At 39.7% G+C, this 14,308-nt stretch overlaps 1 protein-coding gene across 11 annotated transcripts in view; it reads right to left on the bottom strand.

The window, feature by feature from the left end:
* Esr1 (estrogen receptor 1 (alpha)) overlaps positions 1-14,308 on the bottom strand; it is a 393,645-nt gene that overhangs the window by 109,237 nt on the left and 270,100 nt on the right. Inside the window, exons 7-8 of one of the 11 annotated variants that reach the window (NR_126357.1) lie at positions 4,353-4,457; positions 3,314-4,203 (exon numbers count right to left, since the gene is read on the bottom strand). The exons of the other annotated variants lie outside the window; for them this stretch is intronic. The gene's annotated coding sequence lies outside the window, so the exon portion shown is untranslated. Of the gene's footprint in view, positions 1-3,313; positions 4,204-4,352; positions 4,458-14,308 lie in introns of those variants that run through there. 11 annotated transcript variants of the gene reach the window in all.

The following is a 14,308-nucleotide window of genomic DNA, read 5'->3' as shown; positions in this document are numbered from 1 at the left end:
GATAGATAGATAGATAGATAGATAGATAGATAGATAGATAGAGATAGATAGATCTTAATGAAAATTCCTACAAACAAGGCAACAAATACTTAAAAGCTATTAGTATGCTTTTAATAATTAGCACTCAGATACAAAACTGTATTAAAATAATAAAAACATGCAAAAGGGACAAATTTTTAAAAGTGCTGTCACCATTGGCATATAACAAATTCCAGAAAGGACTTCAGAGGCAAACTGAAATGCTTGCTACTGTGAGAACTGTCCCATTGTGATTTCTATTGGCAAAGATGCTAAAAAGAGTATGTTAGAAAGGAACATGTCACTTTTTCATTAAACATGAAAAGTAAATACCCTTCAAATGTTTTGGAGTCTTAGGCACAATTCTCCATGGATTTCAAAAATATATTTTAACAGGTATTTGGTCTACAAAATGCTGCGCATTTTCCCATTTAATCACATTTTATAACCCCAATTTATAATAAGGCACACTTTGCTGACTTGTCTCTATAACCTCACCAATACAGATCAATGTTTCTGAGGAACCCCCAGGCATGGAAAAGGAGAACTTGAAATGAATATAAATGGCTCTATGAAGAGAGGAGACCAGCTAGTGCTATTCTCCCTTAAACAATGTTATGTTAGAACATATGAAAAATGCAAGGTCTTGCTTTAAAGTTTTATCATCGTAGATGTTTGCATGAATGTGATTTATAAAAGGCTGAATTTAAAACTGTCTTGAATATAGTCTCTCTTGTCTTATTTTTTTTTTTTGTCCAATACTAGGGTGTCACACTTTATGCATTTCACCTCAGCCCTGGCCCTGTTCTAAATCCATGCCACTGTGCATCAGCAGCAATAAAAGTCTTCAACTTTCTCTTCCCGAAAGAACTTGACCAAGAAAATGAACGTATTTCTAATGCCTGAGGGCAAAGAGTTGCGCCAGCTCTGGTTACTGTTGCTTTATTCTATCTGAAGCTCATTCCATCCCGGTAACCCTGCAGAAGACCCTTTCCTGTAGGAGATTCTCCCTTTCAACAATGGATTCCCTAAGCACAAGACCTGCATGTTCATCCTACCGATGTAGAAAACAAGAACAGAGCAACCTCGTCACCATGAGCAGTGTCACATGAGCTGACACGGAGTGATGTGTTCCATTTATTTAGTACTTTATGTGATAATATGTATACATACATGGTATGCTACATCACATCATGTCCCTCATGTGGTTGGAGTCTAATGGCATCTTAGTGACAATAAAGCTAAGGGCAGATGTTATTAAACTACTTGGGCAAAATTACACAAGAGACCAGCCCTTAAATCAAGCTTCATGGCCCGTTTCCTCTAAAGTTGTTCCAGGGATTTCTTGCATGGTGAGCTTGAGTTAGGTAACATTCAGAAGAGAAGGGAAAATCAAGTGCTTTGTTAAAAATCGTCTGGGATTTTGCTCTGTGCGTCTGCTTCAAGGAAAGAGGGGCCATGCCAAGACAGAGTATGACTATGTGAAAAGAAGCCTCTTATTAAGAAAATAGGCATCTCGAGCTCTGAGACAAAGGAGCAGAAGGACAGAACAGCACTCACAAATAATAATTCCCCAGTGCACAAATTACACAGCCCGTGGGGGGCCACGAGGACTGGGGCTGAGCTTTCTATGGAGACGGGGCGAGCGTATAATGACAGAGGTTAAAATCACTTTGTGTGAAAAGTTGTGCAAAGGTGCCATTGCGGTTGATTTCAGCCCGGGTTCAAGTGCCAAAACTGATTACCAAGTTTGTTATTTCTAGTATTTTGGCTCTCAAATTAAATCCTGCTTAGATATGCTATGTCTTCATACTTGGGTTTGAATGGTTAGCCCAGCTTTCTATGAAACGTCTCTGATTTTGCCTTAACCTGTGTTTCTCCAAAGACAAAGGAAATTTTGTGATAAATGGGAAGTAGCCTTGACAAAGACAGCCATGAGGGGGAAAAACACCCATGCAGGCTGGATTTTAAGAAACAACTCCTATTGCTGAAAACCTGATAAAGAGACAAAAGCATCATCAATGATGGCAGGAAAAACCCTTCGCTGAATGGCTTAAAACAAGGAGCATAGTCTTGCACAGCACAGTCTAGAGGATTTCTCTAATCTCTCTGGTGGTGCCAGTTCATTCTTATTAGCAAGATTTTGGTTGTTTGATTTTAATTTTCTGGTTGGTTTGTCTGTTTAATCCTTGGGGACAGTTTAACTGAAACAAAGCAATAGATACAGTCCACAGAGCTGACTGAATGGAAATCTTCAAATCCAGGTGTCTTCCAGGGGCCTAGAGTTGTAAAGTAAATGAGATTCCAAAGAGTCTATTTTACTTTTTTTCCTCATGTGTAAATACAACCTCTCTCGTGTGTGTGTGTGTGTGTGTGTGCGTGTATGTGTGTGCGTGTATGTGTGTGCGTGTGTGTGTGTGTGTGTGTATGTGTGCACGCGCGCGTGCGCGCACACACGCGCGAGTGCAATTTTTGACAGTGTCTTGCTGAAACTGGAGCACCAAATGGGTAGACTGCTCACCCAGCAACCTCCTAGTATCTGATTCTTCCTAGCCCAGGAGTGTATTTGAGGGGGGATTTTGACCAGTCTCTCAAGCTTTTAGTCCCTCCTCCTTCCTCCACCTGTTCATCCCTGCTGTCTGTGCACAGTCCTGTTCACTTGGCTGGAAGCACATCTGAGCACAATTCTGCTTATTTGGCTGGGAGTACTCCACGCACAGTCCTGTTTACTTGGCTGGGAGCACTCTGTGCACAGTCCTGTTACCTTGGCTGGGAGCATTTTAGCACACTCTATTCCTTTGTAGCAGCCATCATACATTTTATTGAATGAATTAAGCACAGAGAAAATGAGTAAAATAAAGTTGTAGAAATATGTTTGTATGATGTAAAGGAATTTGTGTAGTCTCAATGTCAAGTTAAACAGAGAGAACGAAAATGGGTCACAATTTGCCTGGGACCATTTGTGAACTATTTATCTTGGCATTTACAATTGACCTAAGAAATAAATCTGTTTTAAAGAAAGGGACTCATGATGCATGTGAAGAATACTAATCAAAGATGGGAAGGCAAGTGTCCAAGAAATGACACATCAACAACAAACCATGCTACCTGGGCATGGTGGCACACACCTTTAATGCCAGCACTTGGAAGGCAGAGGCAGGTGAATTTCTGAGTTTGAGGCCAGCCTGGTCTACAGAGTGAGTTCCAGGACAGCCATGGCTACATAGAGAAACTCTATCTCAAAAAAAACCTAAAAACCAAAACAAAATCAAAAACAAACAAACAAACAAACCATGCTGAATAAGATTTAATATCTCAACAGAATAACAGATTTTAAATATCACCTATGTCTAAATCTTTATAGTTCAACATTCTTAGAGATGCAATAATTTTTGTAGATACCACATTTATATTTATTTCATAACAATTTAATAGATATTATCCACATATTTTTCAAGTCTACTTTATTAAACTTGACCTGTGAGCAAAAATGTCTTACAACTAAATATGAAGTTGTTTTTCAAAACTCTGGGTTTATCCAAAGAAAGAAAATCTTTAGTCCATATTTCTCTTGGGTTGAAGGTGTCTGTCATCTTGTGTTTTATTATCACTTATCTGAAGACCAAACATAATTCCATGTCACAAATATTGGCCAAGTCCCAGCTGGGTAGCACTTACTACACACAGTACAGTTTATTAAAAAGTGAATAAGACCATAAACACAGTAACTCCTGAAGATCCCGGAATGTGTCATGTCGTTTCTCACTTATACTCTCCTAGAGATGAGTCACCATTATAGGAATAGCAATGGAGGGGTGGGGTGGCATATAAGTTTATAAGGAGCGAGTGAGATGAGATGCTCCTGAGCCTTAAGATGGAGATACAGAATGAGCAGGAAGACGAAGTCACTGTCCAACTGAAAATAGAAACTCAGAACGCGTTGTCCAGGACATGAGGGACCAAGAGGAGCTTCAGAGTTCGTGATCTGGTCATTCTTTCCAATCATCAGAAAATAAAATTAGTCTCTTCCTAAGACACCTGCAGCCATTTGAAAACTTCAGATGAGTCTGGCTTACAAGTCGTATCTGTCTGAGCTTTTGGGCAAGATAACCCAGACACACGATGCTGTTCAAAGAGCTCTCTATTGTACTTAACTCTCTCAATTAGTTATCCATCTTAGGTCACCTAATAAGAAGAAAAACGATTTAAGGCTATTTTTAAAAAATAGATATTTTAACCTATTTAAGGAAAAAACATTTTTTTCTTTTATTGCTCCTCCCCCACACCTAGGTCAAGAATTGTTCTTTGAATTGATGCCAGCCACCAAAACTTACTCAGAGCCTTATCGTGACACATCAAAGAGAGAAGATACCAGGAAATTAATTCCACCGAGTTTTCTTTGTACAGAGTAATGACTTCTTAACCAGTATGTAGGAGTGCTACAATCCAAGAATGCAAGAGAGAGGGATGTTAAAGGAGATATGAACTGGAATGCAGCTGACCATCTGAAGTTGTTATCTTGCCTAGTAAAATCAGCATGCAGTAGGTTCCAAGAAATCTCATCAGTCACCAACACTCTAAAGGGTTCTGTCCTTGCTCCATATGTATTCTAAAACGGGATGGCTAAAAAGGCCTTGTCTACATTCTTCTACTCAGCAAATATAAAATAAAATGTCATATACATGTTTATGCGAAAGACTGGACAGTACTGTTACATGCAACTCATCAAAGCTTTACTTTCAAAGTAAACATGCAAAACTGAATAAATATTTCATCCTCTTTACCAGCCATGACTAGCTTTTGGCTGATTGCTGTGTTGTTTTCTCTTTCATTAGTCATTTTTTTTTTATTTTGGTGGGGAATTTCACACATGAATACTGTATTTATATCACTTCTATCCCTTCTTCTCCGACTCCTCCTGTGCCCCCCCCACTCCCTGACAACTTCATGCTCTCTTCCTTCATAATTATTCTTGTTGCACACTAATCTGTGGGGTCTACTTAGTGTTGCTTACAAGTGCATGATTTTAGGGCTGACCCTTGGGATTGAATAAGTCATCACGGGGCTCATTCCTAGAGAAAACTGATTGATTCTCCCTCTCTCTACAGCCATTGACTGTACCTCTTCATGAAGGAGTGAGGCCTCACTTCAAAATACATTTTAAAATCAGCCATGCTTACAGATGAATTTGGGTGAGGTACTAAACTATTAAATAAATGGCAAAAATAATTTTTAAAAAAATTAATACCACCCAAAAGAGAAAAATTAAAACGGATAAATTATCCTGAATGTTGATGAGACTATTCTCAAAGTCTTATTGGGGAAAAATTTGAATTTTAAAAGCACTATGTATTGTTGAAAGTCAAAATAATGAAATAGTCTTTGAATCTGAAGCAAAATCATCCCTACATTTTTTTAAAAAATTAAAAATATTAAAAGAAAAAATATATATCACCTAGAGCAAAATCAAAATAACACTTATTGAACAGTCAACATCAAATATTATCCTTAGTAAGACTATGGCAGTCAAATCTCATTGAATTTTAATTCCTTATATGACCTAGTACTTAGAAAGCAAATATGTCAAGATTTATATCCCTATCCCTGAAAAAAAACAAGTGAGATTTCTAGCTGAGCCCAAATCAGTTCATCTGATACCCTGACAATAAGATAACAGTCAGGCACACAGAAAGGTTGCAAAGGATGCCGGATTCACATGACACTTTGCCTCTTCTTCATCCCAACCTATAAATCATTATCGTACTGTGGTATTTTAGCTTCATCCATTGTCTCATGAATTCATCCTTGTTTTTCTCATCTCAATATCTAGCCCCAACACAAGATCAGACATTATTGCTAGAATCTTATTTCCTAGGTTTAAAATGCATGCTCCAAATTATCTTTGGTCTCACACACATGTATGCAGGCATGCACACACTCATGCTCACGAAACTTTCTGTCTGCTGACATCATCACATCATTCTAGGTTGACAGATGGCTTCCCTATCGAAGCTGTAACTCAGCAGTTATGTCCTTCTGCCTATTGGAGTTGTGCGCTGGCTTCTCACTGGCATGCCTCTGCCTTTGAAGGATCTGTCTGTTCTCCAGCTGTATTCAAGGTAAGCTTTTCACTCTCGGTGTTCTGCTCACTCCACCATATGGGTCCATGCTGAGGATTTATTTTTTTTTCCATTTCTGCTTGCATATCGCAAGCTTCTAAATCCAATGTCTGCTGTCTTTCAACATTTCTAGGAGCTATGTGGCTGCTATGCTCTCTGAACATTGTGTGTTTCCTTTCTCTGCTCGGTGGCCTTATGTAACCCTGGTTAAAATGGTGGTACTTCCATACACTGCACTGAAACTAATCCTCACAGGAGTGTGTGTGTGTGTGTGTGTGTGTGTGTATAAAATCTTGAACTGGAGTAATTTAAGAACAGCTCTCCAACATACAAACTTATTGGTACTTGGTGTCCTCTGTAGAAAAATTTATCTCCAAATCTGAAGCTGAAACATCCCTGGAATAACTCTTCAAAGAAACCACATGGAGCTTTGTTCAATCCAGGATATGTGGATATTCTTCAGTTAAATAATTTTTCTAGTGCTCCATTCATTCCATCTTTGGCCCATCTATAACTTTTTTTTACCACCATAGTTACACTATTTTGTTATCAAAGACTGTTTTTATTGTCTTCTAGTCTGTTCAGCCAGCTGTTCATCTTCCTTCTTGCTGCTAACATCGAAGCCTTCTTTCATTCCTTACCTCTGTTTCATGCATACCTATCATCTTCCATGTCAAAAGCACCCCTGGTTGAAGCCCTGAGGCTGGTTCTACAAGTTTATTTTACTTTTCTCACAATCCTGGTGGCTTGTGCAAGGCATTTCATGTTTGCTCTATGGTTTCTGATCAGACACATGTCCTTTGAAATCTTTTTTAGTGAGAAATCCTTGAGAACCAACATGGAGTTCCATTCCCCAGTATCAATTCATGAATTGTCTTTGCTAGATTTCTGTCATCACTCTCTCCCTAGGTTCACATTGAAGGACCCTGACTATGGTTTCTACAGAAGGCAAGGATAACCCCCATCCTTGAAGCAAGCACACAGTAGATTAGCTTGGGGTGCCCACGTATTAAAGGTGCATCTTTTCCTCTATTCTCAGCCAAAGTTACATTAGGCAAGTTTGGTTAGTGTTCCTTCCTGTGTTGGGTTTATTTTCCATTCACTCCAATGCCATTCCAGGGCGTGGCTCATGTGGCTTAAGACTTATGTAAAGCTGTCCTGCTGTTCTGAGTACAGGTCAGAATGGGGATCTTGATGCTGTCAGGTCGTAGAAACATGAGTAGACTCTCTTGGCTCCCAGGGCTCCTGTTTTCACATCCTTTTGTTCTTTTACAATGCCATACTCTTTTGCCAGCTCAGTGATGCATTGTTAAAGATAGTTTTCAACATATTATCCAGTACTTACAGTTGTTTTCAATGGGCTTTCCATAGCACTTAGCATTTGTAATACCAGCAAAGGAAATTGATAATAAACACTTTTAGATTTCAAGAAGTCTCAATTCAATGTTTTCCATTATGTTGAATGGTAGATGTAATTCTTGTATGTGTGTGTGTGTGTATGTGTGTGTGTGTGTGTGTGTGTGTGTGTGTGTGTATATATATATATATATATATATAAACTTGGAGCAAAAGGTAGTTATAAATATATTTTGTCATTGGGAGATAATCAAATAATGACAAAGATGTTACATAAAAGATTAAATATGAGAATAGATAAAGATAGCTTAATTTCATTTTTTACTTTGAGGCTATATGTGTTTTCAAAATGTGAAATAAAATCTAAATGTAAGGGAATTGCTGCTGCTCCTAATTGTATTTCTCGTTTAACCCAAACCTGAGCATCACAAAACACTGTAATAAGTATGATTATTATCACATGCTGCATCAGTGCAGCTTCCAAACAATTTGGGCCAAAGAAGTTTTGTAGTTGTAGTGTTCTTAGTGAAAGAAGCATTCACTGAGTCAATTCACTGTGAGCTCTTAGGTACAAACTTGCCTCATTACGTCAGTCACCTCTCCAAGCATGTTGTCAATGGACTTCCTGTTGATAGACTTGTTTTACTTCCAATGACTAGAGAGAGTATCTGAAATCACCCCAAATATCACGGAAGCTAAAACACCAAGATTTTGATGAAAACAAACTGTGACAATCTTTCTTCCTCTTTATTCTCCCTAGGTTTGGGGTTTTAAATGAAAATTGTAGAGTCTACTTTATTGAACATAACAAAATTCACAACCCTAAAAGATGAGCCAGAAAGGGACTCCTTAGGATTCCTTGGATATTTCAAATAATGCACCTAGTTATCATCTCTATTTTTAACAAAGAATATTATTTACATTAATGTACATGCTATACGCTGAAATCAAACTAAGGGAACATCTACCAGTGAGTGAGCTACAAGGCTCATTACCCTGCAATCCTTCCACCATGTCTACTCAAACTCTAGCTTTTCTCTCTAGTTCAGGTTTATAGACAGAATGTGATAATTTACCATATGTGATGGCTAATTGTATGCACCAACTAGGCTGGAGTATCAGATGCAGTTGTTGGTCAGTTTCTAATCTTGTGTCTGTGAAAGTTGTCTTAGAGGTAATTACCATTTTTAAATGGTATTGACTTAGACTGAATTCATTTCTTTGGGTGTATGGGACCTGCCCCATCTGTTGAAGGCTTTGAGGGCAAAGACCAGGAGGTCTCTACGAAAGAATACTGCCTTACAATAATTACACAAAGTCTACCTGTTTTGACCTACCAGCCTGACCTGCAGATTTCAGATTTTCCAGTGCATGAGGCAATCCTTCAAAAGCTAATCTTAGATGGGGTGGGAAGATGGTTCCATAAATAAAGTGCTTTATACACAGCTTGTGGTCATAAGTTCAAATTCACACACACCAACATACACACTGTATAAGCAAGCACACATCATATAAACAAAAAGACTTAAAAAATCTTTAATAGATGATGAATGGATGGAAGGAGATAACTGGATAGACAGACAGACAGAAATATACATAAATCCTTATAGACCTGTTTTCCTGAAGAACCTTGGCTATTGCATCGAATGGTTATAGATTTTTTAATAGGTATAAAGGAGAGCTAATGAATTAGATAATTAGATAATGAATTATTAAAACACTAATACTGAAAAATAAATAAATGGAAAATTTCCTGAACACAGTATCATGACAGACTTTGCCTGGTTAGAAAGGACACATTCAGGGTTACTTCCATTTTTCTGCTTTACTCATCCACCAAGATGGGGAAACATGGAGTATCTAATCCCAGTGACTGAGCTACCAGAATTTAGCCAGATGCCATGCTGAAGGAAACTATATGGTTGTCTTGAAACTGTGCTAGCCTAGTCAACCATTTATAAGACTTAGATACACGGGGATGATTGCTGGGTTGTGTAAACCTAACCATGCATTCTCTCCATCTCATCCTTCCTGTCACCTGCTTTATCTCAACAATTCTTGGAATCGAGCATTCTCTTTCCTCCCCTCTTAACATAGATATGCATATGCATACCTGCATAAGTGTGTGGGTGTGTGTGTGCATTTGTGTGTGTGCATGTATGCATATGTGTGCATATGTATTTGTGTGTGTACATGTTTGCTTCCTTTCCCATCATAATGAGGTAGTGAGGAGAGAGTCTCAAATCTAGATACAACAGATCAAAACCCTAGAGGAGCAAGTGTTGCGGGAGCAGAGAGATGGAACTAGCTAAGTAGCAAAGAGTCAAAAGGCAAAGCTTTTCTAGTTGAAAGACTTTCACTTAAAAGGTTTACATTTCATGTAAGAAAAAGACTAATCTAGATGCAAACACACACTAATAACATGTACAGAATGCTCACAGTTCAGAGAACACACTTATGTAGCCTTCTACCCTGACACCAATCTCACAGGGAGAAGGGCAGATGCTAAGGCTAATTAATTGCTCATAGGCAAGAGAGGTGAGGCTCAGTGGTAATGTGCTATGTTCCAGGGCAGCCTTGGGATATTAATCGAGACTACTGAGAGCAAACCTCATGCCCCTCCTCTCAGTTTAATGACATCTTTTTCCATTCGCATGATAGCCCAAGAAACCTAGAATTAGACATCCAGTTCGATGTATGAGCATAGCAGTCTATTTATGCTATCTGTGACTCAGAGCCGTGAGCTGTAAATGGGAATAATGAGAGCACTCACTTTACAGATCATATAAAACATGTAAAGTGCTTAGCAAAATGCCTGGCACACAGCAAACATGCAGTGTGAGCCACCATTATCACAATGATTAAATTAGATCGCTCTGTCGTCATTTTTGCCATTTCCTGCTCAATGCGTTTTAGAAAATTAGAGAAAACTCAGTGACGGTGTTAATGGGCCGAGCACATTTTGTCTTTGTCTTTCCATCAGGGATTAGAAAATTACAGCCCTTGATGACCCCTCGGTGTTTGAGTAAAGTTTTATTGGGGAACAGCCATGACCATTTGTTTATATGTTACATGCAGCTAATTTGACACTACAGTGGCAGAATGGATTATCTGTGATAAAGAAACAGTACTTGCAAAGCCTATATATAGTATCTGGTCCTTTGCAGAAATGCTGCTGACTTCTTCTGCTTCACACAAGCTGCCATGCATCTAAAGTGAGGTAAAAGGAATTAATGAGCAGAAAGTGTCCGGCATCCATCTGTGACTGGAGACAGCCACAGAGCCGTTTGGTGGGGAGTGTTTCAGAATATTTACAGTATGTAAAACTTCACTTATTATCAATAAGATGCCCTCATTAGGTGTCATATGAAGCCTTACTATCAATAAGATGCCCTCATTGGCTGTCATAGGAAGCCTTACTATCAACAAGATGCCCTCACTGGCTGTCATATGAAGCCTTACTATCAAATAAGATGCCCTCATTAGCTGGCATATGAAGCTGTGTTTGAGCTTCCAGAAGCTTCTGCCAAGTTGTGAAAAAGGAAACACTAACTTTCTCAATGCATCAGTGGTGTGTGTGTGTCTGTGTGTGTCTGTGTCTGTGTGTGTCTGTGTCTGTGTGTGTCTGTGTCTGTGTGTGTCTCTGTGTGTGTTTCTGTGTGTGTCTGTGTGTGTGTGTCTGTGTGTGTGTCTGTGGGGGGGCACACATGCATGATGTTGGAGGAGGGGCATGTGCTATGGTGCTCAGGACATCATGGTAGAGTCAGTTCTCTCCTTCCACATTTCTGTAGGTCCAGGATACAGGACTTAGGTTGCCTGGCTGGTGCAGAAGTGCTTCTAACCTCTGAGCCATCTCACTGATCACCAATGCTTGCTTTTAAGTAGCTTGCAGGAAGGGGTAAGAGTCAACCTGATGCCTGTGACTGAGAGGGTTGTTGCTGCCTTCATAGTAGACCTCAGGAAAAGTAGCAGCAGCTTAGTGACAACTGTGGATCCTAGACACAACCCAAGGAACCTGGGGGAATTCCTGGTGTCACCCCACAAACAGCTGACAGCTTTCTTTCTTTGTATCCCAGACTCACTGCCACCACTTCATACTCTCCTTAGCCCATTTCATTCCATCTGCTCACCCTGCACTCTGTGAATAAGAGTCAACTAAAAATCCGGATTCGTTTCTTAGATTGTTTATGATCCAGGAATGATTAATATAGCATGCCCTTCCAAGTGAAGACAGAATGGGTGATTCTACTGCCATCTACTCAGCAGCAAGTGACTGAAACCCTTCCACTCTGTTTTCTCCTCCTAAAATGCAGGCAGGTTCCTAGATCACACAGTAGGGAGAGTCAAGGAGATGATCGTGGAATTGCTATTAACATCTACTTACTAATGAGCCACACTTAATCAGTTAGCAATATCCTACCTCCACATACTAGCGCCTTCACCAGTCAAGACAAATAAGTGGTAAGAATATAAATATAGATCTTAACTATAGCATTAGTTGTCTAGATTATACTAGCACTATCTGGGGTTCAAATGTTAGTGATGTATTCTTAGAGTCTATAAAAATGAGTGTACACTCATGATCAAGATCAAGGTGAGATACACTATTGTAAACACAAGAATCAAAGATGGGTCTAGATATCCGCAGTGTGACAAGGGCTAGAACTATCAAAAACAAAGTACCACTTACAGTTAGCCTTGAAGGGTTTGGAAAACAAAAGTAGGGGCCCCTTAAAGAAAGATTGTTATAAGGAAAGACATAGAAAAGGAAAAGGGCTATATATATATATGACAAATGTACCAGAATGGAAAGTTTCTGCTGGGTTGGACCCTGGAGTGAGGAGTGGAAGCAAAGAGCAAAGGCAAAGGGACAAGACACAGGGTTGAGGCTACAGCAAAATACTGAGGACTTGTTTCTCAGTCCAGAATGTCTCCATGCTGTTACCAATAAAAACGTGTGAGTAATTCCTTTTGAAAATAGTAATGAAATAACTTCCTGTTATAACTGTTCCTTAATTAACCCAGATCTGCGTTCCAGAGTGAGAAAATGGCCAATTTCCAGTGAACTCCAGGGGCCACCCCCTAGCTCACCTTTCTTTCAACTGGCTGTAGACTATTGGTACCCTTTGACCTTAGTGCCCGAATGCAAAGCATAGTGTAAGGCACAAGGCAACGAGGAAAAGAACAGGGCTGTGTCCATGAGAAGTGCCCAGTATTGTCACCATCAAAGCAAGAAGTGGGAAGGAACCGTCTGGAGTCAGAGGCAGGGAAGCCAGCAGAGAGCTTAGAAAGCTCAGACAGCAGAGATTGGAAAGTATCACTAGAAAGGGATGCTCAGGGAAGACAATGAATAACTTAATTCAACAGGAAGGAGGACAAAGAGTGATGTATCACAAAGGAAAGCCAAGTGGGTAGAGTGTGTGCCAGCAACAAAGATATGCTTGTTGTGTGCAGTAACAGTTCATTGAGTCCCAATATTCTAGAAGGACAGAAACATTAATGACTCACCATGGAAACAGGTATAAAAACAAAACAAACAAACAAAAACTACTCTCTGCCAACCTACATGTGCAGGAATGGTTAGGTAACGAGAAACTTGAGAAGTGATGCCCCTCGTGTGTGTGTGTGTGTGTGTGTGTGTGCATGCGTGCGTGCGTGTTTATACTCACCTGTGTGTCCAAATGTATATATGCACATTCCATTGCAAAGACTCAGGTCTGCTATACATCTGAATGACTTTCTCAGCAAGCATCTGAGCTGGGCATGGTGGTGCACACCTTAAATCCCAGCACTCGGTAGGCAGAGACAGGCCAATTTCTATGAGTTCCAGCCTAGCCAGGCCAACATAGCAAGCTCCATACCAGCTAAGCCTTCATAGAAAGGCCCTGTGTCTTAGTTACTTTTCTATTGCTGTGATAATACATCAGGACTGAAGCAGTTTATAGAAGAAAGTTGGGGCTTACAATTTCAGGGGACTAGAGCCCATGACCAACATGATAGGGAGCATGGCAGCAGGCATGACTGCTGGAGCAATATTTAGGAAGTCACATCTTGAAACGCAAGGACAAAGCAGAGAATGTTAGTTGGGAATGCCTTTTGAAACCCAAAGCTCACCTCTAGTGACACACTTCCTAATCATTCCCAAACTGTTCCACTAAATATGAACTAAATATTCAAACATATGAGCTTATAAAGACCATTCTCACTCAAACCACCATACCCTGTATCAAAAAAGTAAAGGTATCTCAAATCATTTCAGAATACAAATGTTAATTTGGTCTGAATTTCCCTTGCATAATATAGGACTAAGACCATTTTGATTATCTAGCTCATTCGTCCTTTGCTGTGGGCTTACAGCAAACCTCAATTAATCTCTATAAATGTAAAATTTTATTTAAAGTAAACCAAGCCGGAGGGTTGTTTGTTTGTTTTTTGAATGAAGGAGAAAGACCAGACCATGTGCTTCTTCTGTCTGTGTGGACAGAGGCAGATGGGACAGCCTCCAGAAGTTAGAACAAAGGAAATCACAACCCCCACGGAGAGGTAGAAAGACTTTCTAGAAGGCAGAAATTTCTCATCACAAACCACCTGAGTGGACACCATGGGGCCATTCATTCACAGGCACCTTATCGTGGTCAGATAACTCAATAAACCTGTGCCTTGGTAAATAGTCAGAGCTCTGGTGGCTAAAGTTGCAAGTGATTGTGCAAGGAACTTCTTGCCCCAAAGTTTTGATACTAGATGGAGACAGTAGTGAAGAAGAAAAGAAACCTAATGGCTAGGGAGACAGCTCAGCATGAGGACCTGAATTTGGA

This window comes from Mus musculus, chromosome 10 (genome assembly GCF_000001635.26).
Source record: "Mus musculus strain C57BL/6J chromosome 10, GRCm38.p6 C57BL/6J".
In the NCBI taxonomy this organism is placed as follows: Eukaryota; Metazoa; Chordata; class Mammalia; order Rodentia; family Muridae; genus Mus; species Mus musculus.
This window is presented reverse-complemented; position numbering and strand designations above follow the sequence as displayed.